Below are 20,803 nucleotides of genomic sequence, written 5' to 3'. Positions count from 1 at the left end.
TTGTGGATGTAGGCTGGTTTGCTGCAGATAATTGTCAACAAACATACCCTTTCTGTAAATGCTGCTGTGGAGCAAGTCACAAGCCTCATCTAATGATAGCCTAAAATCCAAATAGTTAATGCTTTTTCCCTATCCCACTAATGGTGAATTTCAGAAAACTGGTTCTGTTATTAAGAAAGTCGAAAAAATGAATGAAATTCATCAGCAGTGCCCTACCAGAAAAGTAAAAAGTTGTTAATAAAACATTTGTAAAAGACTACTTTCTTAATGCTTGAATGTGGTACAATGCACTGCTGCTCCCATGATGACATCACTAGGTTTGTAAACACTGGAACAACTCTCACCCCTATAGCAACACCGCTTTTCTGTCTATAATATGGACTCTGAAATTCAAAAAAGTTGTTACTTAGAACTAAATCAAGCAGGTCACAAATGGTGTTAATCATTTCTGTTGCAAAGTTGGAATATTTAGTTAAATAATCACAAATGATTTTCATACCTGTTTCTTGACATATACAAGTGCATAAGGAAACCATGTCAGTAGAAACCAAAATGCACTGAGGATTAAGGTTGTCTAGTTGATGTAACAATTCCAGAAGGTACCATGAATTCTTGAGGTAAAACCATGAGTTTCGAATTATAGGATTCAGGCAATGATCAAGAAAGATTGAAAATGGCTCAATTTTATAGAAATCAGCTGCAACAATGGGTGATTTGTTGCATTTTTTTGAATACTAGATATTCCAAAAAATCAAGCCATTTTTGGATGATCATTCTTCAAGAATGTGTAGACCCCATGTTCGATTTGATTCTGGTAGAGTATGTCAAAAAGACAGGTGTCAATATGTGTAAGCCTCTTTTTGATAACTTCCACATCAACTACTTCATAGCATTGGTCATTAGCTAGCAAACTGATTGATGGACTCAGTGTAATCTGAGGTGTCCATAATAACCACAGTGCCACTTCTGTCAGCTTTCATAATACATATGTTTTTGTTTTCACTTAGTCATTTTAATGCAGTTCATTCTCCATAAGTTAGGTTATAAAATGTAGGTTTTTGATCAATACACCTTCTCAAATCATTCTCACAGGTGTGATAAAAAGACTTGTAATGTCTGTTGCAGGGAATGATTATATGTGCTTTTGACTACATTTCTTTTGGAATTTTGGTTGTGAAATCCTGGAATGTCTTTTAGGTACCTCTCCTACTATTTTTTGTTCATATTGCAAAAAAGCTATTAAGAAAAAGAAATGGCATAGTATCTTCTGAAGATTTAGCCTCCTTTACTAAAACTGATATTGTTTTTGAAATCTATTCTGTACTTCCCATTGAGATGTGCATCAATGTTTTCAAAATAAGTAAATAGTGTCTTAATACTTTGCTTAGCATATGTTCCTTTTCATTTTAAACAATTTTGCTAATAATTTAATGGTGTTTGTGAACTTATTTGAAGACTTCTGTCTAGTTCCTTAAATCTCTTATTTATATCATGTTAATTCCTGGATTGTTATTTTTATGGACTGTTTATAAACATGGGGCAAAATTCAATAAAGCCACCACGGAGTGATTTTCCATGTAGGCATAATGGCATGAAGCTTACATGGAAGTAGGTAGCCATGTGATCCAGTAAACAGAGCAGAGGGGTATGCATGAGCCTGCAGATATGGAAGTGTCTGAGGCATGAAAATCACCTGATAAGTAGATGAATTGCATGCAAATGAGGGTGCTGGAGCAATCCATCAAGCAGATGGGCATTCTTGCAGACCCCATGATAGTGTCCATAGTGTACATGGAAACTTTTCATGTACAAGACAGTAAAAATAGAACAAGTGCTGTAAAAGTCCATTTAGAAAGTCAGAAATTGCTTAGTAAGTACAGGTATATGCAAATCTATGCCCTGTGTGTCCAACAATAATGCAAAATAATGTAATATAATTTATTATTTTTTAATGCCCATATTACACTTGCATGGCCCACAGCACTATGCAAACATGCCATTATGAAAAAAAATATATATTAAAAAGTTTAAAAACTAAAAATAAGAAAGGTGTGAGAATAATGCATTATAGGGCCCTGCATTGAGTATTTACAATGGCAGATTTTAGTGGCTGCTAAGGAGGCAGGCCATGGAATAGTGAAGTATCCCGGTTGTGTGCACAGTTCTGTATGCAAATGAGCTGGTGTTACTGAATAGCAAAAAATGGGCTACTGTGTCCGCAGATAAAATCCATGTAGCTCCAAAACTGTGTTGGTGGCCACAAAAGAGCTAGTTGACATCAAAAGGGGGTGTGTCACTATATGTTTAAATGGATTGGAGCTCAGCAGCTCACATTTGTGCTGTGCACCGCTCAGCTAAATGGGGGGGGGGGGCAGTGCTGCTAAGCTTTGTTTAGCTGTGGGGTACGTGTTTTAGCTGGTTTGAGCAATGCTGACCATATCCATCCATGGGGGTGCATCCCCTGACTGCTGAACATTGTTTATACCAGTGACATGGGTTTGCAGACTACACCACAGTGCTTAGCAGAGAAAACTAAAAAAAAAAAAGGAAATTGCCTGTGAAAGCCAATCATGTATAAATTACTGATAACCCCTGTTCCACTTACACTGGGCCATTTAAACCCCACAATGATGTACTTGGCAGGTGGAATGCATCATATTTAGCCAACCATACAGGCTGCATCTGCAGCACACCACTAGAAAGTATGCATACACCCTACAATCTGAGGTTTCCCCCATACTCTGCACCATTAGAGTACAGACTTGGGAATTTTAACTGACAAACTGATAGGGGCTGCTGCTCTGCTACATCTGTATGTGCTAGATGCTGAGGTCAGTGCTAATGCTGAAAATAGGCCAAGACTGAGAAGGAGAAGAATGTTCAGGCCCAGGGTAACCTTCCAGGAGCTACATGAGCTGGAGAGTGTAGAGTGCTACAGTGTAGACAGGGACATAGTACAATAACTCACCATGCTCTGCCGCCCTCAACTCAGACCCAGAGCCAACAGAGGTTACCCCGCACTCCTGAGGAGAGGGCCAGCAGTATGCATCTCTTCTACCATGTAGCACTTTACCCTGAGTTACTGGGTGTCATAGACTGCACTCATGTACACATTAAAGCACTGCCTGGTGAGGAGGGTAGGGTCTATGTCAACCGCAATGGGTGTCACTCCATCAACTACCAGGTTGTGTGCAATGCCCAAGGCATTATCATGAATGTTTGTGCTGGCAGCTCTGGCAATTATCACAACTCCCATATTTGGCATGCATCATAGCTGTACCAAATGTTTTCCAGGGGGACATCCCATAAAGCCATCTTCTGGGGGATGCTGGCTATGCACTGGAACCGTGGATGATGACACCCATCAGAAATGCACATACACCTACCAAAGAATACCATAATGAGGCACACACACAAACTAGGAACATCGTAGAGCATGTGTTTGGGCTACTCAAGTCATGGTGTTGCTGCCTCGATATATCTGGTGGACCCCTGCAGTACTCTCCAGCCACATGTGCACAGATGTTCCAGTATGTGCCATACTACACAGTATAATCCTGTGGAAACATCTGCAGCAGGATTATCACAGGGAAGGGTCACACAGCCCCCCACCAGTGCCAAGGACCCAAAGCCACACCCACAGAATCTTGGAGGAGGAAACCCCTGAGGCTGTCCCTGTAGGCAGATGTAGGCATGCCCAGCATGCCCTGGCCTTGGCAAAGAGGCAACGCATAGCACATGCACTGACAACCTGGGGTCCTAGGGACTGACACCTTACTCTGACTCACATACATAGTAAAAAGTATGCCAGCCAGACCACATACCCTGTACCTTACCATGTATTGGCAGTGTATTGCTTGCATCAGTCAGAGTCAGAACTGAAGCACAGGTAAATGTATGTGGTACTAGACTATCCTACCATATGTATGGACCTACTACATGTATGCAAGTGAAAAGAGTGGGCTACTTGCAAAGAACTATCATCTATGTGGGACAACAAGTACTCTGTCCAGTACTGGCTGCCCCATAATATGCATTAGGCCACAAGGCAGCAAAACCCACTGCAGTATACAAGGGACATGTCAAACAGCAGGGTCATAGGATAGACACACTACTGTTTGTGCTAGAGTCCCCTACCCCCAACACAGCTGTGTTCCCATACAACTGCAGTAACACTAGGATATAGCAGCTGACCACACAATCCCATGGCTGTCCCAACCAACCTGGCTATATGTTCTATTTCCACAATATGCAGGGTTCAAAGTGTATGTCTGTCTGATGTTGATAGTATAAGGAATTAAACCTCACTTACTGGGGGCTAGTGTGGCTCAGTGGGCTAAGTACATTAGCATGGTTAATGTTGTTCATGGTTCGAATCTGGCTGCAGCTACAACTTTTGCATGTGAGGTACTCCTATGGTAAGAGTCCCATAGACTGTCAATATGTCACAATCTGTTACTGCAAGAAAGCTGGACAAAGTCAGGGACAGAGGGCCAAACCTACAGACATTATACATGCTCTGAGTAACCTAGAAGGTGGCTAGTATAATAGCAGGTTGTAACAAGTCAGATTAGCAGCAGGATGTAAAGGCCATCATGTAACTGTGTCAGTATTTACAACAATTCAGTGGACTCCATTTAGTAGTGTATTACCAGAAAAACACAACTGTCTGAGGAGCACAGTAGATGTATGGGGCAGAATGCTGGACATCCTGCAAAACCTGTACAGTCAGAGGTGTGAAGACTTTAACCCTGTGTGTAGTGTTACATCATGTACTCCAGTCGCAGCATACCTACAAATTCTTAGAGCAGGAAATCTGGACAAAGCCATGAACAGTAGTGGGACAAAGACTAAAATATAAGGAGAAGGATTAACTAGTGACCAGACAAATGTAAAAAGTGCAGAGAATAACAGATTGTGCAGTAGCACAGGTTTCTTCATGTGCATGGAGTCAGTAAATCAAATGTCTGTCATCATTACCTAACATCAGTCTATAATGATTTATTTATTTATTTATTTATTGATATTTGTTAACTGGGTTGGTCCAACTGGGCCAGGAGCCCATTTTCTGTGGAGACCTGAGGAGAAAAGCCCCAATTACATACAGATAAAGTATACATAACAATTTAGTGTACAATTAAAAACATACATAATAGTATAGTGTACGATTTAAAAAACATTCAATTAAATTGGCTAAACACTACAAGTTCACTTAAATTCAGAATTTCAAAGAAAAAATATATATATTATAATGGAGTGTGTACTACAGAGTAGACTTGGGGCTAGGTAGGGTCATGGCAAGTACAACTTTTCATCCTCATAAAGTGAAGTTTGAGTTCTTTCTTAAATTGTAAAGGGTGCGTAATGGAGTGTAATTGGGATGGGAGGTTATTACATGCCTGGGATAGGGCGGATTTATAAAGGCCACTGATGTACCAGAAAATCACAACGCTATATAAAATGTATCATACATATGATGCAAAACACAGTCTATTACAATCTGTACAGTTGCTAGGTATGAGGTCATATATTACATTCAGCACACAGGCGGGGAATCTCTTGGACAAAATATCAGGGAGGTGCTGGACAGATGAATCAGCTGCAGCAGCCAATTGGCTGTCGCACACAAAATCGCGGACTGGAGTACAGGTATATGTCTGGCCTGGAATGACCTTGTAAGTACAAACAGTCACACTGGGCATGCTCCTACACTTAGCTAATTTCAGTCCATGTCTAATACCTCATCTGCCTAAAGAACTAATATGTGAAAATATCTCTGTGCATACAGACAGCTATGTATATGTATCTGTCTCTCCCTATCCCCTCAGACATGATTACCCTTATCTATCGGTATGTGGCAGCATATATATATATATATATATATATATATATATATATATATATATATATATATATATATATATATATATATATATATATATATGGATCTACTTTCAATGAATGAAAGTACGATCCACCAATCTTGACTTACCTGATCCTAATCCACCAAAACTCCATTTAAACGAAACACCGGCCTGCCAAATTCATTTCGCAAAGAAAGGAACCAGTTGTCCACCATGCAAAGGAAACAAAACAGAAAGCAACATAGCCCATCAAAGTGGAGGGCTACACCCCCCCACACCCACCCTACTTCACTATACCAACTCCGAGATCTCACTACATGGGGAAAGGGCACAGTTCACCATGCTGGTCAAGTGGTTTCTTTCCCAGAGAAAGGAATTCGGTAGTATGTTGTTTCATTTAAGTGCAGTTTTGGTGGATTGGGGTCAATTAAGTAAAATTCAGTGGATCGTACTTTCGTTCATTATATTTATATATAGTTATGTATACATATATATATATATATATATATAGAGAGAGAGAGAGAGAGAGCTACAGAAAGGTGTAGAGTGATGTACACCCTCCAAATATATCTATATAGCACAGTTACATAACGCACATACACAGCTACATCTAAGTTGACATCCCTGTGAGATATATATATATATATATATATATATATATATATATATATATATATATATATATATATATATATATATATATATATATATATATATATATATATACATACACACACACACACACACACACACACACACACACACACACACACACACACACACACATATATATATATATATATATATATATATATATATATATACATGTGTATGGGGATGCATGAATGTCCACACCTACATGCAGAATGCTGGGGTTATCCGCACCTACACACACACAACTGTTGTCTGATGGAAAAGACTACGGCTGCATAATGACATAATCTACCCCACCACAGAACCCTGTGCCTGTGGAATGTCACCCTGTAGACAGACAATGGTGAGCAGGTGGTGTAATGTGCAATGGCTGCATCGCAGGACTTGGACAGGCCATATTGTCACTAGCCAATTGTCCACCTAGCAAACTGTGACTGGCCAGAAATGGCAATACTGGTAACTCTAAATACATAGCAGGGTATTAACAGGTACCCCACTGGTACAACACTAGATACAATAACAGCATAAAGCAGGTTCATTTTGCAGGCCACACAGGCTGTGTAAGACAAGGCCACTTTGTGTATCCCACAAGTACTGTGGCTGCAGCCACATGTACACCAGATGTAACCGGTGGCACATGCAAGCAGTACTGTGACCTATTGTGTGTAATAATAGGTAGGTAGGTGTTCTAATCTCACATCTGCCACTGTGTGTGTGTGTGTGTGTGTGTGTGTGTGTGTGTGTGTGTGTGTGTGTGTGTGTGTGTGTGTGTGTGTAGATATTTCCCTTACAGCAGTACAGACATGCCCATCAGGACTATGTCTGTGCAATGTTCAATCATTTTATGGCCCTATGACTAGCAACCTCCTCAACAATGGCCTTCCTGTCAACACTTGCCAATGTCATCTACCTTAACAGCACTGCCTGAAATTTTTAAAACAGATACATTCCATGGCGCATGTGATAAGTACGTCATACTATATTCTCTACTAGATAGGTAGGTGTTTATTCTCAATAAGGGCAAATGTGTGTGTGTGTGTGTGTGTGTGTGTGTGTGTGTGTGTGTGTGTGTGTGTGTGTGTGTGTGTGTGTGTGTGTGTAAATATATGGGGTTGGGAGGGTGGCCTAATGGTTAAGGTGTTTCCCTTACAAACACAAGGTGCAGGGTTTGAGTCTCACAAGGGATAATTGGCTAGGCTTAAAATAGCTTGCAAGGACAGTTAACCTAGTACTAATCTATGAACCTATGAACCTATATCCCCTTGCAGCAGTGTGCTTGTCTCACCTATCTGTGTGCAATGATTATGCATTTTAAGACCCTGTGCCTACCTGCCCACCTCCCCATTGGCCTCCTTTACAAGGCCTGCTGGTGTCATCCACCTTAACAGCAGTGGCTGACAATCTCAAAACAGATGAGCTCTGTAGCGCACGTGATAAGTACTTAGTGCTATTGTGTATATTACTAGACATGTAGAGGTTCTAATTTCAATAAAGGCAACTATGTGAATGTGTGTATAAATATATCCCATTGCAGCAGTCTATCTTTCTGTGTTCAGTGGTTATACATTTTAATGCCCTGTAAATAGCTGTTGCACCTAAATAGCCTACATCTACCTTGGCATAAATGCTGTCTGTCACCACCTGCATTAGTTGGTACAAAACACCAAGGTGACATGTGTCATGGGTACCCTGCCTTGGGTATGCATGTAGGATTATGCTGTCTGCCCCCATTGTCCCTGACACACTGTTCTACACATAAGCACCTAGGTAACCATGCACATATGCAGCCGTTCCTTGCTCATGTCATATTTCCGCTGTGCTGCCATGCCATACTGAGCTGCTGTATTGCCACCAAATCTCCACAGCGTAGTCACTCAGACCCCTGGAACAGAAACATAGACAGTTCTGAGAGACACCTGTCATTCTGCAATACAACCGCCAACCTAACATCATGCAACAAAGGTACAAACACTTTGACAAAGGAGAAGAGCCAATACAACCATAATATATTGCCACATATAAATACCCCTCATAGATATATATATATATATATATATATATATATATATATATATATATATATATATATATATATATATATACATATATATATATATATGGTTCTACCTCACATAAACGAAACACCAAAACACCGACAATGCAATCACCGAAACCACATAACCGACAGTACAAAAACACGAAATTCCACATGCCCGACAACAAAATAACCGAAGGTACACAAACACGAAACCTCATACACTTTGCACACCACAATCAACAAACAAAACACATTCCCCGTACAAAAACCACATACACAACACAAGCACACCAAAATCCCTACAAAACCACACTAAACCTCACATACACAACTACCTACAACCCTAACCCAAACCCTAACCCTAAGGTCCGTCACTACCGCACACTTACCTGACCCGCTCCTAACCCTAACTCACTTATCCCACTAACCCAAACACAATCACTACCGCACACTTACCTGACCGCTCCTAACCCTAACTCACTTAACCCACCCCTATCCACACTTACCTTACTGCACCCTAATGTCCATCATGCATACTTACACAGCCTTTTCCCATTTCGCATCCTGGCCGGTGCTTTCATCCGTTGGGTCGGTCTTCTGCTTGTCGATCTTCTAGGTCCCGTTGGTCTTCTGCTGTCGATCTTCTGGGGCTCGCGATTTCTGTGTCGATGTTCCGCATGTCGTTGAAGTGAGGTAGAACCATATATATATATATATATATATATATATATATATATATATATATATATATAAATACCTATACCTTTATATGTATATATATATATATATATATATATATATATATATATATTTATACATATTTTTTGTATTAATCATGTTTTTATATTTATTTGTAAGTCTTATACTTATTTTGTACGTGTTTTAAATGTCTATTAATTGCTTGTTAGTCATATGATTTCCTGGAGGAGTATTTACAAGTGGCAATGTATTATGGTTAATTTGTTTCTGAAGAAGTCTTTGGATATACTCTGATGAAAGCACTAAAACTGTTTTCATTAAAATTGGTTTGTCTTAGTTCTGGTGTGGCTTGGCTCTTCTCTTTCATTTTAATGCATGGTTCTTGGTCTTTGAACATGTCTACAAACACTTTGATGTGTACTCATGACACATGCCAGCATACAGCACCTGTCATGGCATAATACTACTGCACTACAAAATGTCATGCAATATAATATAGTAACTCTGTGCTTCAAACACATATTTGCATGTCCCTGCATCAATGGTATGCATGGCAGGGATGTGGCACAGGTATCATCACATCCACAGGGTGTGGTGTGGGGCTGCCAGAGGACTAGACTGTGCCAAACAATTGACATTGTGTCTATGAGTCAGGAAGGGGAGCTGGACAGCTGGGCCATGGAGAGGTGCCATGTTTGTCTGTTTGTGACCTGCATGTGACAGTGACATTTGAATGTGTGTGTGTGTGTGTGTGTGTGTGTGTGTGTGTGTGTGTGTGTGTGTACATATTCAAGCCAGGTGCTAGCCCTACACATGTTGGACAGCTGTGGACCATACATGGCAAAGTGGACAGTTCACCATCTCTGGCCATGAACAGGGGAACTGGCTCTGCCAGGAGTGGCATTGGCACCACCATGCCTAGGGTGAGATGTGGTGCTAGTTGCTGATGGTGACTGGTGTCTGCTGGGCCTGTGTCCCTCATGGGACTGCCCAGAACCATATGCCCATGGCCTGCCACATAATGGTGTGGATAGCACACTCCCTTCTGTAGTGCTGGAGGTACTGCCACTAAGGGAGCATGAGTGTGCACAGCCACGTGGACTCTCAGCGGATGTTTTTGCTGATCAATGTCCAAGTGTCCAATGCCCTACTCTCGCCAGATGTTCCAGCACAAGCAATGTGCTGTCAAGGACTGACAATGTCTCACCCCACTGTCTGTCCACCACATCAGTGAAACGATCCATGGCATTACCAATGCGGTGGAAGGGGTCATGGATGCCAGACTGTGCTGCATCCATGATCCTGAGCATCTGCATTCGGAACATGCCTGTGCCTCCATGATGGACTGAAACATGCATTGAGGACCCGTAATGGGACACCTGTGACAGGTTGTGGATAGGCAGCAGTCCCCCTGTCAATCTACCTGTGTGGGACCTCACCAGCTCTCTGGCTATGGCTAGTATCAACACTCACTGATGCCATTGTTGCCACACTCTCCTGTTTGATGCCACCACACTCTGACTGTCCAATATCTGTGTCTGCAGGGGACTGGGTATGTGTGGGCATACTGACTGTGTGCAGGGACAATAAGTGAGGAAGAGGGATGTCAACCCATGGGACAGATTCATCCCCCAATAACTCCTCCTGTCCCTCCCTTTGGCCACCATCATCATCAGAGTCTGATGAGACACTAACATCAGGTTGCGAGTGGCTAAACACTCCAACCCCCACGGTCACCTGTGAGGAGTAAGACAAAATAAGTACATTACTGTCTGCACTATTATTTATAGTGCTACACACACACACACACACACACACACACACACACACACACACACACACACACACACACACACACACACACACACACACACACACACACACACGCATACACGTGAGAAGCCACAACTGCATTACACATACCACATCTTATTTCTGATCCCATGCACAACACACAAGCAGACTACAACATAAACAGACAAGACAGGCCTTTTATAACATGCACTGCAGCTTTGACTGGTTAATGTTGCCACTGCTATACTCCTGTGAGATAATTAATATGTCAGTGTATGTGATAGCCCTACACCTAAAACACAGTGCACCCGTCATGAGCATACTATTGCCTCCTGCATAGATCTTCTCAAAAATAAGTGAAAATGTGTTACTGCTTTTGCAAATATACAACTGTGATTACCAATTCAATGCACTTCAGTTAACCCCTTGTGTAGTGCATTAGTATTGTGCGCTGGCTAAGCATATCAGTTGTGTCTATAGCAAAATGGCAGCCCTTAACATTCTTAAGGAACATCTGATCCATAAAACAATAGTATCACACTTACTGGGTACAGAACCTTGGACTCCGATCACACCTAATATACCTATGGAAATGTGAGGGATAGGTATTGTCAGCAATACCAAATGTGGCATTGTTACATGATAATATGTGCATATATCAACATGCACAGTAGATAATTTAATACTGCCTATGTTGCTCACATTCTGAGTATGTGTGCACAAAGTGGCATTAAAACCAAACCCACCCCCAATGCAGATAGACCTGACACCCATGTACTGGTATGAAGAGGCTGCCACAATGACTGAAAAAGTATTGCAATGATGATCACAGGAGGCTTACATGGACACTCCTCTGCTGTGGATGCTGTGGCACCCACCTCCATGATGTAAGGGGTGATGGATGCTTGGGAGCTGGTGGTTGATCCCAGGTTCACCAGGAATTCCTCTGTGACTGAGAGTGGTTGTTCTGCAGTAGGCCCTCCACCAGTGCCAGCATGGTCCCTGGCTACAGTGGTAGCCCTTTTCAATGCAGCATTGACCATATCTGTTGATTGGTGTTGGACTTGCTCATAGTGTCTGTCTTGTAGCCCTACTTGGTTGAGTGCTGTGATAAAGTCATCCCCCAGTGCTGCATGTTGTTCATGATGCTGGTGACCCCTAGACAGCAGAATTTTGTGATGCAGCTGGAGGACATCCAGGATAACATTATTTTCAGTGGTTGAAGAGAGTGGGTGCCTTTGTCTATACATCCTTTCTGAAAGACAAGAAGAGGGAAGCACATCACAGGACCAGATACATTGGTATCCACTATGTACAGACCCCACACATCCAAATTCACCTGCACTATTCACTGCTAACTCCTACATCATACCCTGCAGTTTATCAACACACTCTGCATGTGGCTATCAGCAACATAGTAGCAATGCCATTTATGTCCCTGTTTGCCATGACAGAGTGTGCTGTATGTCTCCACACCCATCAATGTCATCTACTGTGGTCTGCCCCCTATTGGTAACATTCCAATACCATAGCATACAGCCACTGTCAGAAAATAGGTGTTTGTTATTGCAAGTATATGTGGACAGTCCAGCAACATCAGTGTGCCACAATGACAGACAGCAATGCAAACACGCTGTAGGATATCTTCCCTGTATGTGTCCTACATCTCCAGTACACAGATCTTTATGGAATGTGTAAGTGTGCCTGATATATGTGGTCCTTTTACCATAAACATGTTTATGTCTGGAAAATGGTTAGACAATAATTGATGGTTGTTCTCAGAATGTAGGAAATCTGGCTGTCACACACCAAAACTCTCAGAAAAACAGTTATGCAAAAGTAATATCTGTTATCTGTATTCATACCCTTAATTGTATGACAAATATGTACACTCTGACACTGAGGTTGTGCTTGTGTCCCCCCACTAATAATGGCTATGACCTGAATTCCTGCTGTAGGGGGTTGCCAAGTATGCTAGCCATAGCTCTTAAGTGATGAGGTATGACTGTTGGGGTCTCCTTCACATGGTCGACATTTCAGAATGTCAAAGACCATATGGCCGAGACCATATGATTGACATTCAAAATGTCGACCATGCAAAACTGGCATCACCAAACAGTGCAGAATGGAAATATCATACCAATCTGTGGCTCAGACTTGCTAATTACATCCAGGACAGCTGGGTTGCACTTCCATTAGCCAATGACATGGCACAACAGTGCAATATTTAAGTTATTCATGTAGGCCTTGGCCCCTTTCTTAGTCTGTGAGATGGACATTAGTGAGGTGTGGAGACTACAGAATCATAGAGGGTAGGTACAAATACTGTCCACTGTTGAGATTATTTATAAGGCATGTCCATTGTTTTGCATGCTATGTTTGGCCATTGTCAAATGACTTTGTGATTATCTGGCAGTTCAGTGTTAAACATTGTGGGTTCAGGTCAGTAAGAGGGAAGAGACATGTGAGTGTCAGATGTCATACCCATCAGAATATGCATGCTGCTGCAGTAGCTGCTGGTCTATCAGCTCTGTATGTTTGTAGCGGCAGATGGTGACACATGTCCCTGTCACTTGACCTTTGCCTCCTACCCCTTTATGTATAGGTTCATAGGTTCATAGGTAGGTACTAGGCTATTGGCCCTGTTCTGTTTATTGTGGTGACAAGGTTTAGGTCCCTAGAGCATGTAGCTCAGGGGATTGGGATTTCTTTAAGTGGAGCATGTCCAACAGCTCTGGGTTTGACATAGCTTTGTATGTTAGGCAGAGATCGCCTCTGAGTAGGCAATATATGACGAAGTAAAGCTGGAGTTTTTTGAGACGGTCTGCATAGGGCATCTGTTTGGGGCCGGTAATCCTCTTTGTGAGGTATTTCTGTGGCATTTCTAGTTTTGTAGACGACTTGTGAGGTACATACCAAAATGGGCATTGTGTGGGTGTTGTATGGATCCCTTGTTCTAGGGGGTTGTGAGGTATGGTAGGTCTATAGCAGGTAGCTAAATATACAGCTTCATATTTTGCAGGCTGCAGCTGCTGATTTTTTGCCTAGGACTCATAGTGGGGAATGTGAACACCTTGGAGGACAGAAAGCTGTATGTGTCCCTGAGAGAGCAGTGTCAGCTCTGTCATTACAGCAGAGACAAGCTAAGGGTACCCATAACAGTCATTTCAAGGCATGTGCCTAAGGTACCTCTGTTATGTAACAGTGCTAATCAAAGAGTAGTAGGCGAGGTATAGGTAGGCTATATGAATATCTGCAGTGTGTCCCTACCTACAGGCCTTTGGCTTGCTAACATGGGTAGCAGTTAATTCAGTAGCAGCAACCTGTTAGTTTAAAACTGCATGACTCAGTCATTATTTGCTGTATTCAGAAGAATGTAAGTGAACTGCAACACACTGGATTCAAACCCAGGACTGTGGGCGGGAAAATGTACTGCAGCAAAGCATTTAACAGACTGAGCTAGTGTTGTATCAGCTGTATTTGCCAAATATATGTGATTGCATATGGTCTGTGACACAGGAATTGCATTATCATGTGTTTTCTGATGGGTATGGCATGTGCCACTCAAATGTCTATCATGGTTTTCTAACATCAATTTTTAAAGACTTGCCAGTACTTTAGCAGACAGATATGTTTTTGAGAAAACCATGTCAAAACTAGAGGCACAAATGTAGACATATTTCAACAGTCTGTACAGTTGACAGCTATACCTGCTCTCCTAGGCCTCACTTACATTCATTATAATTTATTTGGCTGTGTACTGGTGTAGTGTCTGCATCCCAAATACACTGCCAATTTCTCCATTATATGTACTTGTAGTGCATCAGTGGCAAACAGGATATGTTGGTGGAGCACCTGTTTTAATTCAGAGCTGAGTAGCCTAGTGATCTAATGCACTGTGCTGTAGTTGACAGGCACCCAGGTTTAAGGTGTAGCAGGGGTGATTATTTTTCAGGTGTGCCTAACACTGTGAAAAATACATAAGATGTTTAAGGCACTTTTAAGCAGGTTTAAGTGGGTTTGCATGGTATACTGTTTAGCTCCACACAAACCTGTGCTAAAAAGAAAAAAAGGAAAAGAAAAATGGGGTGTTAGGAAAGTGGTGAAATTAGGGCAAGCAGGGGCAAAACATACTGAAAGGCTAGTTGGGTTGTGCGGGAAGGGTATATGGAAGAACCATAGCTTTTCATTTATTCTACAGCAACAGCTGTGCAGGTTTGCAATTTGGAGCCTCATACCCCAGAAAGAGGGGTGAGGGCAACATAAATCTGTTCATTAATTAATGTATTGATTACTTGTGTCCAGTGGACACATGTGCAAAATGGAGAGCTATGTATGGGGTGATCGTTTTTGTGGGACAGGAGCCCTTTTTTTAAGGAGAGAGTGGAATGTTGGGGAAGGGATATAGGTACATGTAGGGAAGCAGGCTAGGTAATAGAGGTTGCATTTGTGGACAGACAAGACAGCATACAGGGGCAGTGTGTGACACATGAGGGGGTTAAACACCCTGGATGGGGAGGGTGTTGTGTAATCAGAGGTACATGTGCCCTCATACAGCAGCAGTGTGACTGAGCTTCCCACCCATGGACATTCAACACTGCTCCTTCATTGCTCCGAAGGTGGCTGTGCTGGATGCTGGGCACCAGGGCCACCAGGCCCCAACAGGTTGACAAGTCTTCCCCTCAATCCAATGCAAGTGTTGCTCATACCCATGATGAACTATCCTGCTCAACATCACTGGTAGCTGAGCATGGGTGACAACCCTCCCTCCACCGCTTGTCTGGGTGGAATGGGCCCCATCTCCTGAGGCAGATCCACCCATAGGTGGTGCAGAGCCAACAGAGGGGGCACAACCAGTTTGGGTCCCCTACATGCTGGGACCCAGTGCTACAGCCAGCTGAGGTAGGGTAGGCAGATTGCTAGGAAGCGGCCTACCCAGTCGAGCTGTGGTGTTGAGGTATTTCAATGTGTATAGATTAGTAATGAACAGATCATTTAGTTAGTTGCAACAGCATGCCAAAACATTGCAAATAACCCAGTAAACCATAACCAATGTATAACAATAATAAATTATTATGAAGATAAGGGGTAGGGGGAGAGAGAAATACAGACAATTAATACCAGTATAGGCTATATAGTTTGCAACAGTACTGTTATATACTCTACAGATCTGCCCTTTTTTATGTGACAGTGCCCTTTAGCTGCTGTAGTACATACATACCTGTCAAGCTATCTGCATGGGACAGTATGGGCCATGCAGTAACACCTACAGGTACACAACTACAGAGGACTATTACATGTCAGGTGGACTTATATAACTACCAAGGTTTACTGTGGACTGATGTGTGACTGTGCTATTTACATAATCAGGTCGATGACAGATTTGTGACATAGGGAATAAGCAACAGTGATTACAGCCTGTGACAGCATGGCACTTGAGAGAAATGTATCGTGTACAGTACAGAAAATAAACAACTGTCATGCCATCTTTGACAAGCATGGGGTTAGACTGTCAGCAAACATTCACAGACACTCCAGGCATACAGCCATACCAAGATTACACATTTTATTTATTGTATTATATTTTATTAGTAGTGTACTTGTTGCCTTTATTTTATGAAGTCTTTTCACATTTGTGATCAATGCTGTTAACAGTCTGTTACATCTAAACACACAAATTATTAACCCATAATAATGGCTGCCACACCCGTTTACCTGTAATTCCTGTGGGGAGAACATCTGTTAACAATACATTACTGATTCAGTAATATTTGTTAGTACCTGCCACTGGATTTGAATCCTGGTCTGTGTGTGATAAAATGTACATCAGACACAGTAGTTAACCAACGGAGCTACTGAGCCACAGCTGATTATTGACTGACTGATATTTGCCTAGAATTCACCAGGAAACAAAATATGACCTGGTAATAGTAGTACAGTTTTATTCAAGACTGCAGTGACAATTGAACACACATGCAAGAGATTCATGCATGACAGAGATACTAAGTAAACTGTACATTAATACACAGAATGCAGGTGTACACAATAAACTCTTAGTGGGTGGAAATATCTATGATGAGTACAAACCATATCAGAGTATTGGGTTGGCTACCTGACCCATATACAGTTGCAGATAATATATTTGCAGTCTACAGCTATTACAGTTTCACACTTGCCTGCAGCACCGTACCTTGGAGCAGGAATGCATATAGCTGAAATGCAATGGTTAACACAAGGCAATACTGATATACACAATATACCTTGGGTGTTCCTGGTACTGCTTCAGATGTTAGTGCAGAAAAAATGTCTTAATGCATATATCTTGTAGTACAGCTCTAAATCTACAGTTTAACATACCACTCTTTTTTAGCTAACCTTGAGTCAATTAGTGGTATTCTTTGTGTTTTTATTTTAGAGCAGATGTCATACTCGATTTCTTGAACAACAGCCCTACTTACACACATATTGCACAACACAGCTTTATCAGGAGTATGTTCCTACAATTATTGTTATATTTTCAAGTCTTTATTAAGCAACCGTTGATATAATGCAGGTGTTGCAATACAGCTGTAATTCCACAATTATTGCAGTAGAAACTTTATTTTGCTAACATTATCAGGTTTCATGCTTTAATCTTTATTGCACTATACTTGACGGTAGTCAGTTATTGCAGTACAGGCCTATGTCCACATTTATTGCAATACACAAATCTGTACTCTCTGTACTTTCTGGTAGTGAATGAATTACTCTATCTTGTGTGTTGGACTATAGATTACAAATTAATCTGTACTCACCACACCATTATACATACCTGTCTATCACACATTCAGAATAGGTATTGTTAAAATAATGCTAACAGTACTTACAAACTTGTCGGGCACCCATCCTGAGCATCCTGGACCCAGGTGTCCAGAAGTCCCCTCCTATGACACTTCTGATAATCATAATAGTGATGGACCTGCTCACCTGTGTGGGGATACCTGTAGCACTGGTGAGATTGCATGACAGCTGATCCCAGGCCTCCACCTTGTACTCTGATCGCTGGAATTGGCCCTGCAGCAGCCATTGTTCATAGTCTTTCAATAGGAGTCCAGCCATGACCCTGGACTCCAGAATGCCTCAACGCTGGGCCCAAAAGTAGGCAACCTCTCTAACACCTGCCATAGTTCCTGCACAGTTCGAACTCCAGCACGTTTTGCTGTATTCCTGCCTGTTGCACTTAATATAGCCTGTTTTCCCCCCACCCTTACACACCATTGGGCCATTTTTAAAAATACGGCATTTCGCTTGGCACCACACAAATCAGCTTAGCTGAGCTGAGCGGTCCTTAAACTGCCACTGTTTAGCAAGGCTTAGCTGTGCACAAACCAGCTAAGCATGGCCAAGCAGTTCTTAAACAGAGATTGTTTTATCAGTGCTTATCATGGCTTAGCAAGATTTAGTAGAACTTAGCTGAGTGCAGCAGATCATGATGGAAAAATAAATGGCATAATTTATCTTGAAAAGATAATTGCTTAGTTTCCCTTCCTTGAATTCAAAACCCACACCTACTGCACAGAAGACCATAACTCTATCCACTTAGGTACGTGGATATGTAAAATGCTGCTATACTTTTACATATACCTTTCAGCTATGTTTGAGCAGTGCTAAGTATTGCACCATGGCATGCAGACACACTCAGCTATGCTTAAACTTGACCTTTGAATCATAAATTAAATGCATCCCGTTTCTATTTTTAGATGTCTGGTATGTGTCAATCACTGTGAGTTGGCTGCACTGATAAAAACTTAAAAAAATATATTTAATACATATGCGTACATTGATATTTTGCACTTTGACAGTGCAGAGGGTGAGTTACTCATCTCCGGACAGAGTAACACACTTCCTAGACTGATTCAATAACCGTGTTACACAACTCTCCCTCATTAAGCACTTTCATTAATATGCATGGTGCGCTACCGAGAGGGTACCACATACATGGCCAAGGTACCTTCCGTGTAGGCTGTATACTATGTCTACATGGATTTTATTAAATCTGGGAGATAATGTGTGAAACATTTTTAGGTACTTTTGTTATAAAGAGTGTCTTGTGACATAATAAATAAAAAGGCCTAGTTATTTTGTTATAAAGAGTGCCATGTGACATAATAAATAAAAAGGCCTGGTTATTATGTCTTGTATACCTGATGCTTCACTAAAATATAAATGCTTATTAGGCAGGCTTACAGGAAACAGAAGAGGTGAATTTACTATTTTTTTTTCTTTCTGGACTGCATGATTATTAATTCTGCAAAATGGGATGTTCCTTGTGAAATGTGATGTGAGTTTTCTATTGTATTAATACAAAAATGACACCTTTCATTTTCTGTACTGAAGACTTTTCTCATTAATTTAATTTATAAGGTTACTGGTTAAAAAATCCAAGCATTACTTCACTGTCAGAGAATAATACAATAAAATTATTTCTTTAATTCTCTCTACCACTGCCTCTCTCTTTCTCATTCCTCCTCCTCTTCTGCTTGGGTTGCAATGTTTATTTATGAAACCCTGTTCTGCATAATCTTCATCTTCCTGTTTCTAACCAATGACTGCATATACTTTGGAGGATATTCTGCACAAGCTTGCTTTTATTCAGATGTCTGCAAGAAAATCAGTTGATTTGATTCACTGTGTAAATATGAGCTTATATTTGTATAAGACATATGAGAGTCTATAAATGTTGGGAATAAATCCATCTCTAACAAAGCAGCAAAATGCAGAGAGTAGTCAAAATCTTATTATATAAAATTGGCATTCTTAAAATACTTTCATACAAATAAGTGTCTGCCAGGACCAACTTTTAATACATATCTCCCACATCATATATATGTGTGCACATACTATATGTATGTATGCGGTCGTGTATCTTTCTGTTTGCTATCTATTCATAAGAATACTGCATTGGGGCTATGTAAATCCAAGCTTACTCAGTACTACAACAAATGATAAAAAAGTAACCTATTTGGCTTTACAAATTCAAATAAAGCAAACAATACTTAAGTTACTTCTGAAAATAATCTTCAGAACACAAAGTCCGGGACACAGACAGTTTTAATATAAAAGTCTAAGACTGTAGGTTACACTCCATAAATTACACTCCACAGGTTAGCTGCAACATGGCTGTCGCAATATACATTTCTATGTCATCTTTTAAATGACAATCCAGATGAGGAACTAACTTTCTGACTTAATGCTTTTAGGCTACTTCATTTTATACCACTTTCATTATCAATTAAAATCTTATCCAGTTAAATTCTGCAAGAATATTTGTTCACTCCATAGTATACTATGCACTCTGAGTGTGCATTTAAAAAACTCAAGCACCTTCTCCATAAACATCATGTTATAACAACCCCAGTACTACACAAAACTACAAAGTAGGAATCATAACAATTGACTGCAGTTCTTGACCAACCCTTCAAAATTTCTGTTGGCTAGGCCAGGCTTGCGAAGTACTGTATAGGTTCATAGGTTGGTACTAGGCTATCGGCCCTTGAGCCTATACAAGCCTAGCCATAACAATTCCCTTGTTATTTCTTCCCACAGTATTTACTGTTGGAGGCGTAGAGTTTAGTGGCCCAAGAAGCATAATTATGGTGGGGCAAAAGGGGCAGCTGACCCTAGCACAAGGTGTTAGTGGGTGTAATTGGCAGATGCCAACACTTGCTAGCCCAGTAGAAAGATCCATTTCCTTACTTGCTTTTCTAAATGCCAG

Source organism: Protopterus annectens, chromosome 8.part0 (assembly GCF_019279795.1).
Source record: "Protopterus annectens isolate FY-2018-M chromosome 8.part0, PAN1.0, whole genome shotgun sequence".
In the NCBI taxonomy this organism is placed as follows: Eukaryota; Metazoa; Chordata; order Ceratodontiformes; family Protopteridae; genus Protopterus; species Protopterus annectens.
Note: the sequence above shows the minus strand (reverse complement) of the source record.